The sequence below is a fragment of the Pelobates fuscus genome, chromosome 2 (assembly GCF_036172605.1).
Source record: "Pelobates fuscus isolate aPelFus1 chromosome 2, aPelFus1.pri, whole genome shotgun sequence".
In the NCBI taxonomy this organism is placed as follows: domain Eukaryota; kingdom Metazoa; phylum Chordata; class Amphibia; order Anura; family Pelobatidae; genus Pelobates; species Pelobates fuscus.
Genome location: NC_086318.1, coordinates 287527088 through 287547414, shown reverse-complemented (window position 1 = coordinate 287547414; position 20327 = coordinate 287527088). Strand labels below are relative to the sequence as shown.

General features: G+C 43.4%; 29 pseudogenes; all 29 read right to left on the bottom strand.

Annotated features, from left to right (window-relative positions):
* Window positions 1-9928: 9928 nt before the first annotated feature.
* LOC134598232 (5S ribosomal RNA) lies at window positions 9929-10047 on the bottom strand (annotated as a pseudogene).
* An 804-nt stretch (window positions 10048-10851) lies between these two features.
* Window positions 10852-10970, bottom strand: LOC134596761 (5S ribosomal RNA; annotated as a pseudogene).
* A 225-nt stretch (window positions 10971-11195) lies between these two features.
* LOC134588469 (5S ribosomal RNA) lies at window positions 11196-11314 on the bottom strand (annotated as a pseudogene).
* Window positions 11315-11448: 134 nt separating this feature from the next.
* On the bottom strand, window positions 11449-11567 carry LOC134587751 (5S ribosomal RNA; annotated as a pseudogene).
* A 134-nt stretch (window positions 11568-11701) lies between these two features.
* On the bottom strand, window positions 11702-11820 carry LOC134596114 (5S ribosomal RNA; annotated as a pseudogene).
* A 225-nt stretch (window positions 11821-12045) lies between these two features.
* LOC134588635 (5S ribosomal RNA) lies at window positions 12046-12164 on the bottom strand (annotated as a pseudogene).
* A 560-nt stretch (window positions 12165-12724) lies between these two features.
* LOC134587740 (5S ribosomal RNA) lies at window positions 12725-12843 on the bottom strand (annotated as a pseudogene).
* Window positions 12844-13220: 377 nt separating this feature from the next.
* Window positions 13221-13339, bottom strand: LOC134588862 (5S ribosomal RNA; annotated as a pseudogene).
* A 134-nt stretch (window positions 13340-13473) lies between these two features.
* LOC134597486 (5S ribosomal RNA) lies at window positions 13474-13592 on the bottom strand (annotated as a pseudogene).
* A 134-nt stretch (window positions 13593-13726) lies between these two features.
* LOC134595223 (5S ribosomal RNA) lies at window positions 13727-13845 on the bottom strand (annotated as a pseudogene).
* A 487-nt stretch (window positions 13846-14332) lies between these two features.
* On the bottom strand, window positions 14333-14451 carry LOC134588545 (5S ribosomal RNA; annotated as a pseudogene).
* A 133-nt stretch (window positions 14452-14584) lies between these two features.
* On the bottom strand, window positions 14585-14703 carry LOC134597695 (5S ribosomal RNA; annotated as a pseudogene).
* Window positions 14704-14837: 134 nt separating this feature from the next.
* Window positions 14838-14956, bottom strand: LOC134587874 (5S ribosomal RNA; annotated as a pseudogene).
* Window positions 14957-15090: 134 nt separating this feature from the next.
* LOC134594150 (5S ribosomal RNA) lies at window positions 15091-15209 on the bottom strand (annotated as a pseudogene).
* Window positions 15210-15343: 134 nt separating this feature from the next.
* Window positions 15344-15462, bottom strand: LOC134597485 (5S ribosomal RNA; annotated as a pseudogene).
* A 134-nt stretch (window positions 15463-15596) lies between these two features.
* LOC134589541 (5S ribosomal RNA) lies at window positions 15597-15715 on the bottom strand (annotated as a pseudogene).
* A 468-nt stretch (window positions 15716-16183) lies between these two features.
* Window positions 16184-16302, bottom strand: LOC134594793 (5S ribosomal RNA; annotated as a pseudogene).
* A 134-nt stretch (window positions 16303-16436) lies between these two features.
* LOC134588096 (5S ribosomal RNA) lies at window positions 16437-16555 on the bottom strand (annotated as a pseudogene).
* Window positions 16556-16689: 134 nt separating this feature from the next.
* On the bottom strand, window positions 16690-16808 carry LOC134588860 (5S ribosomal RNA; annotated as a pseudogene).
* Window positions 16809-16942: 134 nt separating this feature from the next.
* LOC134597483 (5S ribosomal RNA) lies at window positions 16943-17061 on the bottom strand (annotated as a pseudogene).
* Window positions 17062-17195: 134 nt separating this feature from the next.
* LOC134595222 (5S ribosomal RNA) lies at window positions 17196-17314 on the bottom strand (annotated as a pseudogene).
* A 468-nt stretch (window positions 17315-17782) lies between these two features.
* LOC134594792 (5S ribosomal RNA) lies at window positions 17783-17901 on the bottom strand (annotated as a pseudogene).
* Window positions 17902-18035: 134 nt separating this feature from the next.
* On the bottom strand, window positions 18036-18154 carry LOC134588304 (5S ribosomal RNA; annotated as a pseudogene).
* A 134-nt stretch (window positions 18155-18288) lies between these two features.
* LOC134588859 (5S ribosomal RNA) lies at window positions 18289-18407 on the bottom strand (annotated as a pseudogene).
* A 377-nt stretch (window positions 18408-18784) lies between these two features.
* On the bottom strand, window positions 18785-18903 carry LOC134595220 (5S ribosomal RNA; annotated as a pseudogene).
* A 468-nt stretch (window positions 18904-19371) lies between these two features.
* Window positions 19372-19490, bottom strand: LOC134596058 (5S ribosomal RNA; annotated as a pseudogene).
* A 134-nt stretch (window positions 19491-19624) lies between these two features.
* LOC134597565 (5S ribosomal RNA) lies at window positions 19625-19743 on the bottom strand (annotated as a pseudogene).
* Window positions 19744-19877: 134 nt separating this feature from the next.
* On the bottom strand, window positions 19878-19996 carry LOC134588303 (5S ribosomal RNA; annotated as a pseudogene).
* A 134-nt stretch (window positions 19997-20130) lies between these two features.
* LOC134588857 (5S ribosomal RNA) lies at window positions 20131-20249 on the bottom strand (annotated as a pseudogene).
* Window positions 20250-20327: the final 78 nt, after the last annotated feature.

Sequence of the window (20327 nt, the reverse complement as noted above, 5' to 3'; positions counted from 1 at the left end):
TCCTTATATAGGCATATAACTCCTCCCATATTAAGCTCCACCCGCACATTCTCTTGACCAATCAATACAAATAAGAATTAACTTCCTGTTTGACCGCATGGCTTGTCCAGCACAATGGAGGAGGGGAATACTATATCCTGTATTCTTGCACATGCTCCGTACACTACTGATCGTATCTTGCCTCGTGCAACCAACTGATCGATACGTCAGCATATGCACGTACACATGCCACGTGGTAATCTCGGCCTACTAAATTTATTTTTACCGAGATTCCACCACATTCCCCCCTTTGATGCCTCTTGATATTTTACAATTACTTGAGGCATCACATAACCTTAGTTTTGCTTACACCGCAAGTTACCTTGAACCAGACCAGACTTATCTTATGATGTGAATCTTTTAACACTCATCTTCCTGCATTGGTTCTCCTTGATCTAGAGCCTTATACTTATATATCGCCATTATCTGTGCAGCAGCCTTCCTCTCTGCTATACTTCCTATCAGGCTTTGCACAGACCTAACTACTAAGGGTATAAGACACGGTAGGAGTAGACACAACAGTAAAATCAGTAGGACTCCACCTACCACTGCCTTAAGCCCTCCAAACCACTCATACCAGCTACCAAACCAACTACTTGGATTGTACCCTTTCCATACCTGAGTAGGCACATGCGCTAGTTTAACCATATGGCTAGTAAGCTCAGCAATTGCTTGCCCTTCGTCATCTATTTGAAGACAGCAATTGCTTAGGTTAAACTTCCCACATACACCTCCCTCTACTGCCAAAAGGTAATCCAAGGCTAATCTATTCTGGTATACTGCTGTCCTCATCCTGGTATTATGTTTCACTAGGAGATTGAGCGCTTGTGATGTTTCATTAGTGATAATCTCAACCACCGCCTGTAATCTTATAATGCGGTTGAGCATATAAATAGGGGTTCTATAACCAAAGGTACCATCTTCTGCCCACGTGGCTGGCCCATAATAATCTATGATACGCTGGGGAGGCCATTCATTATCTTCCCAGGTGCCTATCTCTAAGGGTCCCCTTTTCTTCCTATGATTCACATCATACACTTTAACACCTAAAGTCTCACCTGTTTCAATCGGTAACAAGAAGAAGGATGGTTTGAGCATACCCAACACACATGCCCCTTCCCAGTCCTGTGGCAACTCCGAATAGGCTTTCTTACCACAGATCCAGTACAAATTTGCTGGGGCTCTCCAGGTAGATGTGATGGATAAATCAAACCACACATCCTTTAAACTGGCATATCTAGCAAACGGGTTAGATGGTTCTGAGACATTTGAAGCCGACCACCAAGTTGTATTTTTAGTATCATCATCATAAGCTTTTTGCCCTAGACAAGTTAATTCTCCTACAGAAGTATTATACATTATTCCTTTCCTTGCTATGCAAACATAACCTATGATGGAGGTCTTTAATCTCCACTCAGATTTACCTCTAACACTCAAATGATAATCGGCTTGTGTAGATATTAGTTGGTCAACTGCCTCAGAACCGGACATTACCTCCTTTGCTTCCCAAGGCCATTGGTCTCCCATGTTAGTACCTCCACACACATAGCAGTTGGTAACATTAAGACTACCGGCAATACTTTCGGCTAAATCTATGAACAGGTTTTTAGCGTTATGGGGGATCTTATTATCTATACTCATCTCTTCATAAAAGGAATGGTATACTTGATGAGTCTTGGAGGATACCGTATCAGTCTCTATTCCTATAAACAATAATGTCCCAGGATCTAAACCCGTCCCGTATATCTGAAACCCAAATAAATTGCCATACTTATCTAGGAACTTGTCGGGGTTATTAATAAGTATATGGACTGGGTTGCATTCCATAGACTTACAATAAGGGCTAGTCGGCAACTTAGTCACTATCATGTCTTTATCTACTGTCTGTCCCCAAGTCGCCCACCCCACACAAGACCAATATGGGCAAAAGTTATAGTCTTTATTTGGGCATCTAGGACTTACATATTTATTTTTACTACTGGGACAAATATATTTATCATTAGACCCATACGTCCTCTCCCATCTAAGATCCCCACATACATTCCACGGTTTTCTACCACTTGATATCGCCTTACATGCATCAAATAGCAGAACACCCGAAGAATATACGGATTCTAACACCGTCTTATTAATTAGGGTCCCCTGAGGATCTCCATTCCTGAGAGTCAACCAAATTGTACGAGGTTGATACTCTGGACTGAAGCACTTAGGTTCTCCTACTCCTAAATGGCACACACTATAGTCTATATTTGGGTATCTACATCTTGATACCTCTCCTTTACATTCGTATTGTGAATGCCAAATTAGGGTTTGGGAAATATGGTTACCTGTTCTCGTAGTCTTAATGCATACCTCACAGCTAGGAATGTCGGTACCTCTACCTTCCTGAATATAAAAACACATATAAATAAACACAATCAAAAGCACATCTTTCGCCGTCATCCTCAGTCTTCGTCCGTGCGATGGAACCTCAGCTTCCAGGATGTGAGGGCTGCAGGGAATGGAGTTCTGCTCGTCTTCACAGGTGTCCCTTCGAGACTTTCCTGGCTTATACACTATGTGTTGGTAAGCGGACAGGCTTTATTATGGCCTTCTCACTCACACCTGTAACAATAAAATTTGTAATCCACAATAATTCCTCGTTACTCCGACTGAGTAGTGCGTTTCAACCGGATCTTGCAGGGATTCTCTGGATCTGCTGTAACTTGCCAAGAATCGACTGCTGCTGGTTTAACCCTGGAGTGATGTATCCACGGAGTCACTTCGGCTACTTTTATCGCTGTAGGGGTAGACAAAAGAACAACATAAGGACCTCTCCACTTGGGCCCTAACGGTACATTATTCCACTCTTTAATCCACACTTGGTCTCCTGGATGATAACTATGAACAGGGGGATAAATATTCACAGGTAATCTATCTTGTACCCATTTCTGTACCTCCTCCATAGTCTTACCCAACTCTACAACCTGCTGCCGGGTAATTCCTTCTCCCAACTGACTCAAATCCCCCCTTAAGTTACCAAGTACGGGAGGTGGTCGCCCATACATAATTTCAAAAGGAGAGAGGCCCATCCTTCTGGTAGGGGTACTGCGGATTCGCAATAGAGCTATAGGTAAGAGAACGTTCCACTTAAGTTGGGTTTCCTGACACATTTTAGCCAACTGGTTCTTAATAGTTCTATTCATTCTCTCTACCTTACCAGAACTCTGGGGTCTATATGCGGTATGAAGCCTCCACTTTATACCAAGCATATGAGTCAGTTGTTGTAGGCACTGATGAACAAAAGCTGGACCATTGTCCGATCCTATAGAACAGGGTAGTCCATATCGGGGTATTATTTCTCGTAGCAGGAATCTCACAACTTCTCCTGCTTTCTCTGTACGAGTAGGACATGCTTCTACCCAGCCTGAATAGGTGCACACAATTACCAACAGGTAACGATGTCCACCCGATTTAGGCATCACTGTAAAGTCTATTTGTAGATCGGACATGGGGAGTCCCCCCATAAACTGGACTCCTGGTGGCTTTACTGGTCCTTGTCTTGCATTATTCTTAGCACACGTTACACATCTGCGTACAATGGCCTGAGTCAAGTTGGACAATCTTGGTATGTAGAAATGTTTCCTGAGAGATTCTTCTGTACTGTCTCTCCCAGAATGTGTCCCGTTATGATAGTTCTGGACAATTTCTACTGCTAGTGATGCTGGTATAACTATTCTTCCATCTTCTAGCTGATACCACTTGTTCTCCAAATACTTTCCCGGTTCAGTCTTTAACCACTCCTCTTCTTGAGTTGTATAAACTGGAGTCCATTGAGACAGTGGGGTTGGTATTAGAGCAGCTATATGCCCCACATACTCCTGTCTTCCTGATTCAGCAGCACGCTTAGCTGCACTATCTGCCATCCGATTTCCTTTGGTTACATCACCATCTCCTCTCAGATGCGCTCGACAATGTATAATACCGACTTCTTTCGGCTCCCACACTGCTTCCAATAGTTGTAGGATTTCGGCTGCGTATTTGATTTCTTTGCCTTCTGAATTCAGTAGTCCTCTTTCTTTATACAAAGCTCCGTGGGCATGAGTGGTTAAAAACGCATACTTAGAGTCCGTATAGATATTTACTCTTAAACCTTCAGCCAATTGTAACGCTCGTGTTAGTGCTATTAATTCTGCCTTTTGTGCTGATGTTCCTTTCGCCAGTGGCCGAGCTTCTATCACCTTGTCTATTGTTGTTACTGCATATCCTGCATAGCGGATCCCTTCTTTCACATAACTACTGCCGTCGGTGTAATATTGAACATCGGGGTTCTGGATGGGAAAATCACGAAGATCTGGTCTACTTGAAAATACTTCATCCATTACTTCCAGACAATCATGTTGACTTTCAGTAGGTTGCGGCAAAAGGGTAGCTGGATTTAAGGTGTTTACAGTCTCTAAATGCACTCTTGGGTTTTCACACAACATTGCTTGATACTTGGTCATACGGCTGTTACTAAACCAATGATTTCCTTTGTAATCCAACAACGTCTGTACTGCATGTGGGACTCGTACATAAAGTTCTTGACCCAGAGTGAGTTTATCGGCTTCAGCTACTAGCAGGGCGGCTGCAGCTACGGCTCTTAGACAAGGTGGAAGTCCGCTGGCCACTGCATCCAATTGCTTAGACATGTAGGCAACAGGTCTTTGCCATGATCCCAAGTACTGTGTCAATACTCCCACAGCCATTCTTCTTTGCTCGTGTACATATAAGTAGAATGGTCGTGTGTGATCAGGTAGACCTAATGCTGGGGCACTCATCAAAGCCTTCTTCACATCTTCAAATGCCGTTTGCTGTTCTTGAGTCCATAAGAAGGGGTCGTGCTCTGTACCTTTGATGGCTGCGTACAGAGGTTTTGCCAGTATCGCATAGCTGGGAATCCATATCCTACAGAAGCCTGCTGCCCCCAAGAATTCTCGCACTTGTCTTCTATTCTTGGGTATTGGTATTTGGCAGACAGCTTCTTTTCTCTCTGGCCCCATAATCCTTTGACCTTCAGAGATATGGAATCCCAGATACTTGACAGTTGGCAAACACAACTGAGCCTTCTTTCTAGACACCTTGTATCCTGCCTTCCAGAGAATATGTAGTAGATCGTGCGTTGCTTGCTGACATTTTTCTTTTGTAACTGCTGCTATCAACAAGTCATCTACATATTGTAACAATACACACTCTCCTGGGATAGACTCGAAATCCAGTAGATCTTGGCTTAGAGCTGAACCAAATAGGGTAGGTGAATTTTTAAACCCTTGGGGCAGTCTTGTCCAAGTCATTTGGCGTTTTGAGCCCGTTACAGCGTTCTCCCATTGGAAAGCGAAAATACATTGACTTTCTGTGGCAATTCGGAGGCAAAAGAAGGCATCTTTGAGATCTAAGACTGTGAAGTAAGTAGCCCCCCCCGGAATTAAAGCAAGCAGGTTATATGGATTGGGTACAACTGGATGTATACTAACAACCGCATCATTGACTGCTCTCAAGTCCTGCACAGGTCGATACTCATCTGTACCGGGCTTTTGAACAGGCAGCAATGGGGTGTTCCAGGGGGAAGTACAGAATTTTAGGATACCATACCGTATGAACTTATCCAGATAGGATTGAATGTTCTTCTTAGCCTTCTGCGGGATGTGGTATTGTCTTAGGCTTACTGGATAAACCCCAAGTTTTAGTTCAATTTTTATAGGTGGAATATTGCGGGCCAGTCCTGGTGGGTTGTTCTCTGCCCAAACTCCTGGTATGTTGAACAATGTCTCATCACTCCTAGGGTTTTGGCTAGTCAACACTGTATAAAGTCGCCACTCTTCTTCCTTTGGTACGGATAAAGTCATAATACCTGAAGGTCCATTAAACTTTAAGGATGTTGTTCCATTTGGTAGGAACGTAATCTGCGCTTGTAATTTTGATAGCATATCACGTCCCAGCAATTGGACTGGACATTCAGGCATATAAAGGAATTGATGTTTTACTACGTGGCCTCCCAATGTACAGAGTCGACTTTTAAGAACCGGTTTTTCAGCACTTCTTCCAGTTGCTCCTATCACAGTAATAGTCCTTCCAGATGGAGGAGCAACTAGATTAGTCACCACTGAATGTTCAGCACCAGTGTCGATCATGAACGCACTCCTTTTTCCCCCTATTGATACATCGACCATAGGCTCCGCTCGACCAAGGGGGATGGAGCCCGGTCGGTATCAATAGTCCTCCATGACCGTGTCAGCCAATCCTACAAAGTCCCTACCTTCTCTATCGCGGGACCTTTGCGCTGCTGGAATATACCTGTCTTCCCTAACACTTCCTCTGTTCCCATTACTCCCTCTATAACCATTACTCCCTCCGGGGCCTCCTCTACCTCTCGCTCTGCCTCTAAAGTTTCTGTAGCCTGCCCTGGGTTGGTCTCTCTCGTACTGCTCTCTTTGCGGACATTCGTTCCTCCAATGCCCTTCTTCCTTGCAATACGCGCATTGATCCCTACTCAAAGGCTCCCTACTCCATCTATTATTGCCTCTATCTGGGCCCCGTTTATCTACGCCTGCGATCGCTACCGCTAGCATATCAGCCTTTTTACGCATCTTGCGCTCTTCCTCTTTCTTACTTTCTGTATCCCTGTTCATATAGACCTTATTTGCTACCTCCATTAGTTGGGTGATGGACATACCTGCAAACCCTTCTAACTTTTGTAGCTTGCGCTTAATATCTCCGTAAGCTTGGCTGACAAAGGCGGAGTTAACCATTCGGGAATTGTCTGCGTCTTCCGGATTAAAGGGGGTATACAAGCGGTATGCCTCCAATAATCGGTCATAAAAGACACTGGGCGCTTCATCACTTTTCTGAATCACCTCAACTGTCTTCGACATGTTAATGGCTTTCTTTCCTCCTGCTTTCATGCCAGCAATTATAGCGTCTCTATAGGCTCTGAGTTGAACCATATCAGCACCATTTACGTTCCAATCGGGATCAGTGTTGGGATAATGTGTTGCGGCCCATGCTGCTGGATTAGCTTGGTTCAAAGCACGGGCTCTATCCTCTAGTGCTTTTATGGCTGCTTGATTTATTCTTGTCCTTTCCTCATTGTTAAATAAAGTCATTAGTAACTGCTGGCAATCAGCCCATGTCGGATTATGCGTCTGTACTATTGAGGTGAACAGATCAGTCATAGCTTGTGGTTTCTCAGTATACGAGGAATTATGGGTCTTCCAGTCTAAAAGATCGGTTGTGGTAAATGGGACATATACGAAGACTGGGTCAGCGTGTGCCATTTGACCTGCGGCATCGATATAAGCTGACCCGGGATTCAGACGAAGAGGCATCTGATAGTGCTTTAATTGTTGGGCACCAGTCAACTGTCGGGTTTGGATGGGGCTACGTAGAGAGGCGTCAGTCATGGGTTCCGGTCGGGGAGAGATAGGGTATGGGGATGTGGGAGGTTGGTTTTGGGAAAAGGTCGTAAATAAAACACTTCGAGCCGAGCTAGATGAAGCTTGACCGGAAGTCTGAAGTGGCGCCAAATCAGGATATTCGTTTCTAATGGGGGTGGGTTCTGGTTCCGGAAGGGGAGATTTAGTACGAGGGGGGGTGGATCCTGTACTGGAGGAGGAAGCGGAAGTGGATGGGGGTAATGAGGGGAGGGCTGCAGGACTTCCTGCGTTTGCGTCACTTCTTCTTAACGGAAAGTAAGGGGGCGGCAAAGGGATCTCGGACTCAGGGGGCGTGTCCAAAATGGGCCTAACACCAGTCCTAGTGGACGAACAAGTCCTAGCTACCATGAGGCGACACTGCTCCTCGTGGCATGTCTGGAGCCATTTTGGCGAGTCATTTACGGCCTGTCTCCAACAGTCAATATAAGGAAACTGGCCGTAAAGTTCAGGCCTACCTGATACAGCCACGTGTAAGCGCTGTACCAGAGTTAGATCCAAACTGCCACGTGGCGGCCATGCCGCAACCAAAGTAGGCCACTCCCTAGTGCACAAAGTAACTAAACGCACAGGAGACATCTTAACCCCAAAATCACAAGTTTTGAATCCCTTTTTAAAATTCTTCACCATACAACCTAAGGGATCCGGAATCGTTGACTGCGACGCACCCATACTTAACAATGGAACGTCGTCGACAACGAATACTATACACGCGTACTATTCAACAGTCACACCCGTTTCCTCTGGCAACAGCACCACGTGGTACGGTTACCAAGTGAAACGTACACAATAACAATAAACACTCAGGGAATTCCCGTACACACACAGCTGTTACACCAGTCACTATATAATCAATATTATGCCCTTTGGCGTAACTATACAGTCACCCACGCTATAATTCTCTATATACGAATTACCCGTCTATAACACACCCCAGTAACATCGTCTTTTACAAATAGCGGTTACAGTACGGTTAGCATAGGTCAAAGCACAAGTTAAGGTCACAATACAATTATTAGTGGTTATGGTGTTAAACATGCAATGGACAACAATGATTAGTACTTATATACAGTGTCAGTAAATATACAGGGTTATGGTACCATGCACTATAATACAGCAACACACTATTAACACTCTCGCTAGACGGCTGAGCTCGCGCTATCTAACAAGATATACACTTTACTAAAACAATCGTTAACACATTTACAATTCCCAACTAAACTATTGGCCAATACCTTGAATGGACTACCTAAAACTATATACACCCGTTTTGGTTAGCCACACTGCCCAATCACCACATATATAGCGAGCTAGAGAACCGAATTTACACAGGCGCCTCTTAGTCGCACTATCAAAAGTCTAGTGGGTTCCAAATTTACACGCCTTCCCACTTAGCCCAGATAGGATGAGAACTAGCGAACCGAATTTACACAGGCGCCGCTTAGTCTCCCGGTCTCTCCGACCTAGCGAACGTAATATACACCCTAGAACGCTAGTCTAGACAAGACACCGGTGTCCGGCTAGGGCTATTTACACCAGGACCCCGCCTGACTAACCAAATCAAACGGTCTGACTAAAGAGCGTTCGATCGAGCGGTGCGCCTTCGCTCCTTCCCTCCGACAGAGGGGGCAGATACACAGATTCAAAAACCCCTTTGGGCCTACCGCACAATCGGTATACCCCTAGTGGGTCCTGCCGTCTAAAACAGCAGTTGTCTTACCTCCTCGTTCCTGAACCTGAGTTCACACTCATCGACGGGGACACCCCAGCACTTCTCACGTAGAGGCCGATGATCTCCTGGACAACGGCCCAGTGGCGCCGAGACGAAGGGAGGTCCACGCAGAAGTTCAGGGGTGCAGCCGTAGAGAACGTGGGCAAAGATAGACCGTCTCACGCCTCTGCCTCTCAGCTACCGTTGAACGATGAGCTTCCCGGCCAATGCACCAAATGATACCGGAGAAACTGACGGAAGCCAAGCACAGAGAGATGGACACAGGTTTCTTCAGGAAGGAAGAGATTCTTTATTGGATCACCGATCGGGACTCAGAGGGACTAGCGTCACCAAAATACCACAAGTTCTGAGCCCCGGACAATAGTGCAGGCTCCTTATATAGGCATATAACTCCTCCCATATTAAGCTCCACCCGCACATTCTCTTGACCAATCAATACAAATAAGAATTAACTTCCTGTTTGACCGCATGGCTTGTCCAGCACAATGGAGGAGGGGAATACTATATCCTGTATTCTTGCACATGCTCCGTACACTACTGATCGTATCTTGCCTCGTGCAACCAACTGATCGATACGTCAGCATATGCACGTACACATGCCACGTGGTAATTTCGGCCTACTAAATTTATTTTTACCGAGATTCCACCACACCATAGGGAAAAAAGTGGTCTGATTATGACATCATAATGCAAAAAAGAAATAAACAAAAGCTTACGGCACCTGAGGTTCCTAGTTGGTCTCCCATACAAGTACTAACCAGGCCAAAGTCTGGATGGCTTCAGAGATCTGACGAGATCAGGCAATTTCAGACTGGTATGGCCGTAAGTGAAATTAAGAGAATGCGATCTCGCTAATGTTGGTAGAATATCAAACTCTGGTTGCGACAAAAGACAAGACGCTTCTGGATAGGGAAAAAAGTGGTCTGATTATGACATCATAATGGAAAAAAAGAAATAAACAAAAGCTTACGGCACCTGAGGTTCCTAGTTGGTCTCCCATAGGGAAAAAAGTGGTCTGATTATGACATCATAATGCAAAAAAGAAATAAACAAAAGCTTACGGCACCTGAGGTTCCTAGTTGGTCTCCCATTCAAGTACTAACCAGGCCCGAGTCTGGATGGCTTCCGAGATCTGACATTTTCAGACTGGTATGGCCGTAAGTGAAATTAAGAGAATGCAATCTCGCTACTGTTGGTAGAATATCAAACTCTGGTTGCGACAAAAGACAAGACGCTTCTGGATAGGGAAAAAAGTGGTCTGATTATGACATCATAATGCAAAAAAGAAATAAACAAAAGCTTACGGCACCTGAGGTTCCTAGTTGGTCTCCCTTAGGGAAAAAAGTTGTCTGATTATGACATCATAATGCAAAAAATAAATAAACAAAAGCTTACGGCACCTGAGGTTCCTAGTTGGTCTCCCATACAAGTACTAACCAGGCCCGAGTCTGGATGGCTTCCGAGATCTGGCATTTTCAGACTGGTATGGCCGTAAGTGAAATTAAGAGAATGCGATCTCGCTAATGTTGGTAGAATATCAAACTCTGGTTGCGACAAAAGACAAGACGCTTCTGGATAGGGAAAAAAAGTGGTCTGATTATGACATCATAATGCAAAAAAGAAATAAACAAAAGCTTACGGCACCTGAGGTTCCTAGTTGGTCTCCCATACAAGTACTAACCAGGCCCGAGTCTGGATGGCTTCCAAGATCTGACGAGATCAGGCATTTTCAGACTGGTATGGCCGTAAGGGAAATTAAGAGAATGCGATCTCGCTAATGTTGGTAGAATATCAAACTCTGGTTGCGACAAAAGACAAGACGCTTCTGGATAGGGAAAAAAGTGGTCTGATTATGACATCATAATGCAAAAAAGAAATAAACAAAAGCTTACGGAACCTGAGGTTCTTAGTTGGTCTCCCATAGGGAAAAAAGTGGTCTGATTATGACATCATAATGCAAAAAAGAAATAAACAAAAGCTTACGGCACCTGAGGTTCCTAGTTGGTCTCCCATACAAGTACTAACCAGGCCCGAGTCTGGATGGCTTCCGAGATCTGACAATATCAGGCATTTTCAGACTGGTATGGCCGTAAGTGAAATTAAGAGAATGCGATCTCGCTAATGTTGGTAGAATATCAAACTCTGGTTGCGACAAAAGACAAGACGCTTCTGGATAGGGAAAAAAGTGGTCTGATTATGACATCATAATGCAAAAAATAAATAAACAAAAGCTTACGGCACCTGAGGTTCCTAGTTGGTCTCCCATACAAGTACTAACCAGGCCCAAGTCTGGATGGCTTCCGAGATCTGACGAGATCAGGCATTTTCAGACTGGTATGGCCGTAAGTGAAATTAAGAGAATGCGATCTCGTTAATGTTGGTAGAATATCAAACTCTGGTTGCGACAAAAGACAAGATGCTTCTGGATAGGGAAAAAAGTGGTCTGATTATGACATCATAATGCAAAAAAGAAATAAACAAAAGCTTACGGCACCTGAGGTTCCTAGTTGGTCTCCCATACAAGTACTAACCAGGCCCGAGTCTGGATGGCTTCAGAAATCTGATGAGATCAGGCATTTTCAGACTGGTATGGCCGTAAGTGGAATTAAGAGAATGCGATCTCGCTAATGTTGGTAGAATATCAAACTCTGGTTGCGACAAAAGACAAGACGCTTCTGGATAGGGAAAAAAGTGGTCTGATTATGACATCATAATGCAAAAAAGAAATAAACAAAAGCTTACGGCACCTGAGGTTCCTAGTTGGTCTCCCATAGGGAAAAAAGTGGTCTGATTATGACATCATAATGCAAAAAAGAAATAAACAAAAGCTTACGGCACCTGAGGTTCCTAGTTGGTCTCCCATACAAGTACTAACCAGACCCGAGTCTGGATGGCTTCCGAGATCTGACGAGATCAGGCATTTTCAGACTGGTATGGCTGTAGGTGAAATTAAGAGAATGCGATCTCGCTAATGTTGGTAGAATATCAAACTCTGGTTGCGACAAAAGACAAGACGCTTCTGGATAGGGAAAAAAGTGGTCTGATTATGACATCATAATGGAAAAAAAGAAATAAACAAAAGCTTACGGCACCTGAGGTTCCTAGTTGGTCTCCCATAGGGAAAAAAGTGGTCTGATTATGACATCATAATGCAAAAAAGAAATAAACAAAAGCTTACGGCACCTGAGGTTCCTAGTTGGTCTCCCATACAAGTACTAACCAGGCCCGAGTCTGGATGGCTTCCGAGATCTGGCATTTTCAGACTGGTATGGCCGTAAGTGAAATAAAGAGAATGCGATCTCGCTAATGTTGGTAGAATATCAAACTCTGGTTGCGACAAAAGACAAGACGCTTCTGGATAGGGAAAAAAGTGGTCTGATTATGACATCATAATGCAAAAAAGAAATAAACAAAAGCTTACGGCACCTGAGGTTCTTAGTTGGTCTCCCATAGGGAAAAAAGTGGTCTGATTATGACATCATAATGCAAAAAAGAAATAAACAAAAGCTTACGGCACCTGAGGTTCCTAGTTGGTCTCCCATACAAGTACTAACCAGGCCCAAGTCTGGATGGCTTCCGAGATCTGACGAGATCAGGCATTTTCAGACTGGTATGGCCGTAAGTGAAATTAAGAGAATGCAATCTCGTTAATGTTGGTAGAATATCAAACTCTGGTTGCGACAAAAGACAAGACGCTTCTGGATAGGGAGAAAAGTGGTCTGATTATGACATCATAATGCAAAAAAGAAATAAACAAAAGCTTACGGCACCTGAGGTTCCTAGTTGGTCTCCCATACAAGTACTAACCAGGGACAAGTCTGGATGGCTTCCGAGATCTGGCATTTTCAGACTGGTATGGCCGTAAGTGAAATTAAGAGAATGCGATCTCGTTAATGTTGGTAGAATATCAAACTCTGGTTGCGACAAAAGACAAGATGCTTCTGGATAGGGAAAAAAGTGGTCTGATTATGACATCATAATGCAAAAAAGAAATAAACAAAAGCTTACGGCACCTGAGGTTCCTAGTTGGTCTCCCATACAAATACTAAGCAGGCCAGAGTCTGGATGGCTTCCGAGATCTGACGAGATCAGGCATTTTCAGACTGGTATTGCCGTAAGTGAAATTAAGAGAATGCGATCTCGCTAATGTTGGTAGAATATCAAACTCTGGTTGCGACAAAAGACAAGACGCTTCTGGATAGGGAAAAAAGTGGTCTGATTATGACATCATAATGCAAAAAAGAAATAAACAAAAGCTTACTGCACCTGAGGTTCCTAGTTGGTCTCCCATACAAGTACTAACCAGGTCCGAGTCTGGATGGCTTCCGAGATCTGATGAGATCAGGCATTTTCAGACTGGTATGGCCGTAAGTGAAATTAAGAGAATGCGATCTCGCTAATGTTGGTAGAATATCAAACTCTGGTTGCGACAAAAGACAAGACGCTTCTGGATAGGGAAAAAAGTGGTCTGATTATGACATCATAATGCAAAAAAGAAATAAACAAAAGCTTACGGCACCTGAGGTTCCTAGTTGGTCTCCCATACAAGTACTAACCAGGCCCGAGTCTGGATGGCTTCCAAGATCTGATGAGATCAGGCATTTTCAGACTGGTATGGCCGTAAGTGAAATTAAGAGAATGCGATCTCGCTAATGTTGGTAGAATATCAAACTCTGGTTGCGACAAAAGACAAGACGCTTCTGGATAGGGAAAAAAGTGGTCTGATTATGACATCATAATGCAAAAAAGAAATAAACAAAAGCTTACGGCACCTGAGGTTCCTAGTTGGTCTCCCATACAAGTACTAACCAGGCCCGAGTCTGGATGGCTTCCGAGATCTGGCATTTTCAGACTGGTATGGCCGTAAGTGAAATTAAGAGAATGCGATCTCGCTAATGTTGGTAGAATATCAAACTCTGGTTGCGACAAAAGACAAGACGCTTCTGGATAGGGAAAAAAGTGGTCTGATTATGACATCATAATGCAAAAAAGAAATAAACAAAAGCTTACGGCACCTGAGGTTCTTAGTTGGTCTCCCATAGTGGTCTGATTATGACATCATAAAAAAAGTGGTCTGATTATGACATCATAATGCAAAAAAGAAATAAACAAAAGCTTACTGCACCTGAGGTTCCTAGTTGGTCTCCCATACAAGTACTAACCATGTCCGAGTCTGGATGGCTTCCGAGATCTGATGAGATCAGGCATTTTCAGACTGGTATGGCCGTAAGTGAAATTAAGAGAATGCGATCTCGCTAATGTTGGTAGAATATCAAACTCTGGTTGCGCCAAAGACAAGACGCTTCTGGATATGGAAAAAAGTGGTCTGATTATGACATCATAATGCAAAAAAGAAATAAACCAAAGCTTACGGCACCTGAGGTTCCTAGTTGGTCTCCCATACAAGTACTAACCAGGCCCGAGTCTGGATGGCTTCCGAGATCTGACGATATCAGGCATTTTCAGACTGGTATGGCCGTAAGTGAAATTAAGAGAATGCGATCTCGCTAATGTTGGTAGAATATCAAACTCTGGTTGCGACAAAAGACAAGACGCTTCTGGATAGGGAAAAAAGTGGTCTGATTATGACATCATAATGCAAAAAATAAATAAACAAAAGCTTACGGCACCTGAGGTTCCTAGTTGTTCTCCCATACAAGTACTAACCAGGCCCAAGTGTGGATGGCTTCCGAGATCTGACGAGATCAGGCATTTTCAGACTGGTATGGCCGTAAGTGAAATTAAGAGAATGCGATCTCGTTAATGTTGGTAGAATATCAAACTCTGGTTGCGACAAAAGACAAGATGCTTCTGGATAGGGAAAAAAGTGGTCTGATTATGACATCATAATGCAAAAAAGAAATAAACAAAAGCTTACGGCACCTGAGGTTCCTAGTTGGTCTCCCATACAAGTACTAACCAGGCCCAAGTCTGGATGGCTTCCGAGATCTGATGAGATCAGGCATTTTCAGACTGGTATTGCCGTAAGTGAAATTAAGAGAATGCGATCTCGCTAATGTTGGTAGAATATCAAACTCTGGTTGCGACAAAAGACAAGACGCTTCTGGATAGGGAAAAATGTGGTCTGATTATGACATCATAATGCAAAAAAGAAATAAACAAAAGCTTACTGCACCTGAGGTTCCTAGTTGGTCTCCCATACAAGTACTAACCAGGTCCGAGTCTGGATGGCTTCCGAGATCTGATGAGATCAGGCATTTTCAGACTGGTATGGCCGTAAGTGAAATTAAGAGAATGCGATCTCGCTAATGTTGGTAGAATATCAAACTCTGGTTGCGACAAAAGACAAGACGCTTCTGGATAGGGAAAAAAGTGGTCTGATTATGACATCATAATGCAAAAAAGAAATAAACAAAAGCTTACGGCACCTGAGGTTCCTAGTTGGTCTCCCATACAAGTACTAACCAGGCCCGAGTCTGGATGGCTTCAGAGATCTGATGAGATCAGGCATTTTCAGACTGGTATGGCCGTAAGTGGAATTAAGAGAATGCGATCTCGCTAATGTTGGTAGAATATCAAACTCTGGTTGCGACAAAAGACAAGACGCTTCTGGATAGGGAAAAAAGTGGTCTGATTATGACATCATAATGCAAAAAAGAAATAAACAAAAGCTTACGGCACCTGAGGTTCCTAGTTGGTCTCCCATACAAGTACTAACCAGGCCCGAGTCTGGATGGCTTCCGAGATCTGGCATTTTCAGACTGGTATGGCCGTAAGTGAAATAAAGAGAATGCGATCTCGCTAATGTTGGTAGAATATCAAACTCTGGTTGCGACAAAAGACAAGACGCTTCTGGATAGGGAAAAAAGTGGTCTGATTATGACATCATAATGCAAAAAAGAAATAAACAAAAGCTTACGGCACCTGAGGTTCCTAGTTGGTCTCCCATAGGGAAAAAAGTGGTCTGATTATGACATCATAATGCAAAAAAGAAATAAACAAAAGCTTACGGCACCTGAGGTTCCTAGTTGGTCTCCCATACAAGTACTAACGAGGCCCGAGTCTGGTTGGCTTCCGAGATCTGACGAGATCAGGCATTTTCAGACTGGTATGGCCGTAAGTTAAATTAAGAGAATGCGATCTCGCTAATGTTGGTAGAATATCAAACTCTGGTTGCGACAAAAGACAAGATGCTTCTGGATAGGGAAAAAAGTGGTCTGATTATGACATCATAATGCAAAAAATAAATAAACAAAAGCTTACGGCACCTGAGGTTCCTAGTTGGTCTCCCATACAAGTACTAACCAGGGACAAGTCTGGATGGCTTCCGAGATCTGACGAGATCAGGCATTTTCAGACTGGTATGGCCGTAAGTGAAATTAAGAGAATGCGATCTCGTTAATGTTGGTAGAATATCAAACTCTGGTTGCGACAAAAGACAAGATGCTTCTGGATAGGGAAAAAAGTGGTCTGATTATGACATCATAATGCAAAAAAGAAATAAACAAAAGCTTACGGCACCTGAGGTTCCTAGTTGGTCTCCCATACAAATACTAAGCAGGCCAGAGTCTGGATGGCTTCCGAGATCTGACGAGATCAGGCATTTTCAGACTGGTATTGCCGTAAGTGAAATCAAGAGAATGCGATCTCGCTAATGTTGGTAGAATATCAAACTCTGGTTGCGACAAAAGACAAGACGCTTCTGGATAGGGAAAAAAGTGGTCTGATTATGACATCATAATGCAAAAAAGAAATAAACAAAAGCTTACTGCACCTGAGGTTCCTAGTTGGTCTCCCATACAAGTACTAACCAGGTCCGAGTCTGGATGGCTTCCGAGATCTGATGAGATCAGGCATTTTCAGACTGGTATGGCCGTAAGTGAAATTAAGAGAATGCGATCTCGCTAATGTTGGTAGAATATCAAACTCTGGTTGCGACAAAAGACAAGACGCTATTGGATAGGGAAAAAAGTGGTCTGATTATGACATCATAATGCAAAAAAGAAATAAACAAAAGCTTACGGCACCTGAGGTTCCTAGTTGGTCTCCCATACAAGTACTAACCAGGCCCGAGTCTGGATGGCTTCCAAGATCTGATGAGATCAGGCATTTTCAGACTGGTATGGCCGTAAGTGAAATTAAGAGAATGCGATCTCGCTAATGTTGGTAGAATATCAAACTCTGGTTGCGACAAAAGACAAGACGCTTCTGGATAGGGAAAAAAGTGGTCTGATTATGACATCATAATGCAAAAAAGAAATAAACAAAAGCTTACGGCACCTGAGGTTCCTAGTTGGTCTCCCATACAAGTACTAACCAGGCCCGAGTCTGGATGGCTTCCGAGATCTGGCATTTTCAGACTGGTATGGCCGTAAGTGAAATAAAGAGAATGCGATCTCGCTAATGTTGGTAGAATATCAAACTCTGGTTGCGACAAAAGACAAGACGCTTCTGGATAGGGAAAAAAGTGGTCTGATTATGACATCATAATGCAAAAAAGAAATAAACAAAAGCTTACGGCACCTGAGGTTCCTAGTTGGTCTCCCATAGGGAAAAAAGTGGTCTGATTATGACATCATAATGCAAAAAAGAAATAAACAAAAGCTTACGGCACCTGAGGTTCCTAGTTGGTCTCCCATACAAGTACTAACGAGGCCCGAGTCTGGTTGGCTTCCGAGATCTGACGAGATCAGGCATTTTCAGACTGGTATGGCCGTAAGTGAAATTAAGAGAATGCGATCTCGCTAATGTTGGTAGAATATCAAACTCTGGTTGCGACAAAAGACAAGATGCTTCTGGATAGGGAAAAAAGTGGTCTGATTATGACATCATAATGCAAAAAATAAATAAACAAAAGCTTACGGCACCTGAGGTTCCTATTTGGTCTCCCATACAAGTACTAACCAGGGACAAGTCTGGATGGCTTCCGAGATCTGACGAGATCAGGCATTTTCAGACTGGTATGGCCGTAAGTGAAATTAAGAGAATGCGATCTCGTTAATGTTGGTAGAATATCAAACTCTGGTTGCGACAAAAGACAAGATGCTTCTGGATAGGGAAAAAAGTGGTCTGATTATGACATCATAATGCAAAAAAGAAATAAACAAAAGCTTACGGCACCTGAGGTTCCTAGTTGGTCTCCCATACAAATACTAAGCAGGCCAGAGTCTGGATGGCTTCCGAGATCTGACGAGATCAGGCATTTTCAGACTGGTATTGCCGTAAGTGAAATTAAGAGAATGCGATCTCGCTAATGTTGGTAGAATATCAAACTCTGGTTGCGACAAAAGACAAGACGCTTCTGGATAGGGAAAAAAGTGGTCTGATTATGACATCATAATGCAAAAAAGAAATAAACAAAAGCTTACTGCACCTGAGGTTCCTAGTTGGTCTCCCATACAAGTACTAACCAGGTCCGAGTCTGGATGGCTTCCGAGATCTGGCATTTTCAGACTGGTATGGCCGTAAGTGAAATTAAGAGAATGCGATCTCGCTAATGTTGGTAGAATATCAAACTCTGGTTGCGACAAAAGACAAGACGCTTCTGGATAGGGAAAAAAGTGGTCTGATTATGACATCATAATGCAAAAAAGAAATAAACAAAAGCTTACGGCACCTGAGGTTCCTAGTTGGTCTCCCATACAAGTACTAACCAGGCCCGAGTCTGGATGGCTTCCAAGATCTGATGAGATCAGGCATTTTCAGACTGGTATGGCCGTAAGTGAAATTAAGAGAATGCGATCTCGCTAATGTTGGTAGAATATCAAACTCTGGTTGCGACAAAAGACAAGACGCTTCTGGATAGGGAAAAAAGTGGTCTGATTATGACATCATAATGCAAAAAAGAAATAAACAAAAGCTTACGGCACCTGAGGTTCCTAGTTGGTCTCCCATACAAGTACTAACCAGGCCCGAGTCTGGATGGCTTCCGAGATCTGGCATTTTCAGACTGGTATGGCCGTAAGTGAAATAAAGAGACTGCGATCTCGCTAATGTTGGTAGAATATCAAACTCTGGTTGCGACAAAAGACAAGACGCTTCTGGATAGGGAAAAAAGTGGTCTGATTATGACATCATAATGCAAAAAAGAAATAAACAAAAGCTTACGGAACCTGAGGTTCTTAGTTGGTCTCCCATAGGGAAAAAAGTGGTCTGATTATGACATCATAATGCAAAAAAGAAATAAACAAAAGCTTACGGCACCTGAGGTTCCTAGTTGGTCTCCCATACAAGTACTAACCAGGCCCGAGTCTGGATGGCTTCCAAGATCTGACGAGATCAGGCATTTTCAGACTGGTATGGCCGTAAGTGAAATTAAGAGAATGCGATCTCGCTAATTTTTGTAGAATATCAAACTCTGGTTGCGACAAAAGACAAGACGCTTCTGGATAGGGAAAAAAGTGGTCTGATTATGACATCATAATGCAAAAAAGAAATAAACAAAAGCTTACGGCACCTGAGGTTCCTAGTTGGTCTCCCATACAAGTACTAACCAGGCCCACGTCTGGATGGCTTCCGATATCTGATGAGATCAGGCATTTTCAGACTGGTATGGCCGTAAATGAAATTAAGAGAATGCGATCTCGCTAATGTTGGTAGAATATCAAACTCTGGTTGCGACAAAAGACAAGATGCTTCTGGATAGGGAAGAAAGTGGTCTGATTATGACATCATAATGCAAAAAATAAATAAACAAAAGCTTACGGCACCTGAGGTTCCTATTTGGTCTCCCATACAAGTACTAACCAGGGACAAGTCTGGATGGCTTCCGAGATCTGACGAGATCAGGCATTTTCAGACTGGTATGGCCGTAAGTGAAATTAAGAGAATGCGATCTCGTTAATGTTGGTAGAATATCAAACTCTGGTTGCGACAAAAGACAAGATGCTTCTGGATAGGGAAAAAAGTGGTCTGATTATGACATCATAATGCAAAAAAGAAATAAACAAAAGCTTACGGCACCTGAGGTTCCTAGTTGGTCTCCCATACAAATACTAAGCAGGCCAGAGTCTGGATGGCTTCCGAGATCTGACGAGATCAGGCATTTTCAGACTGGTATTGCCGTAAGTGAAATTAAGAGAATGCGATCTCGCTAATGTTGGTAGAATATCAAACTCTGGTTGCGACAAAAGACAAGACGCTTCTGG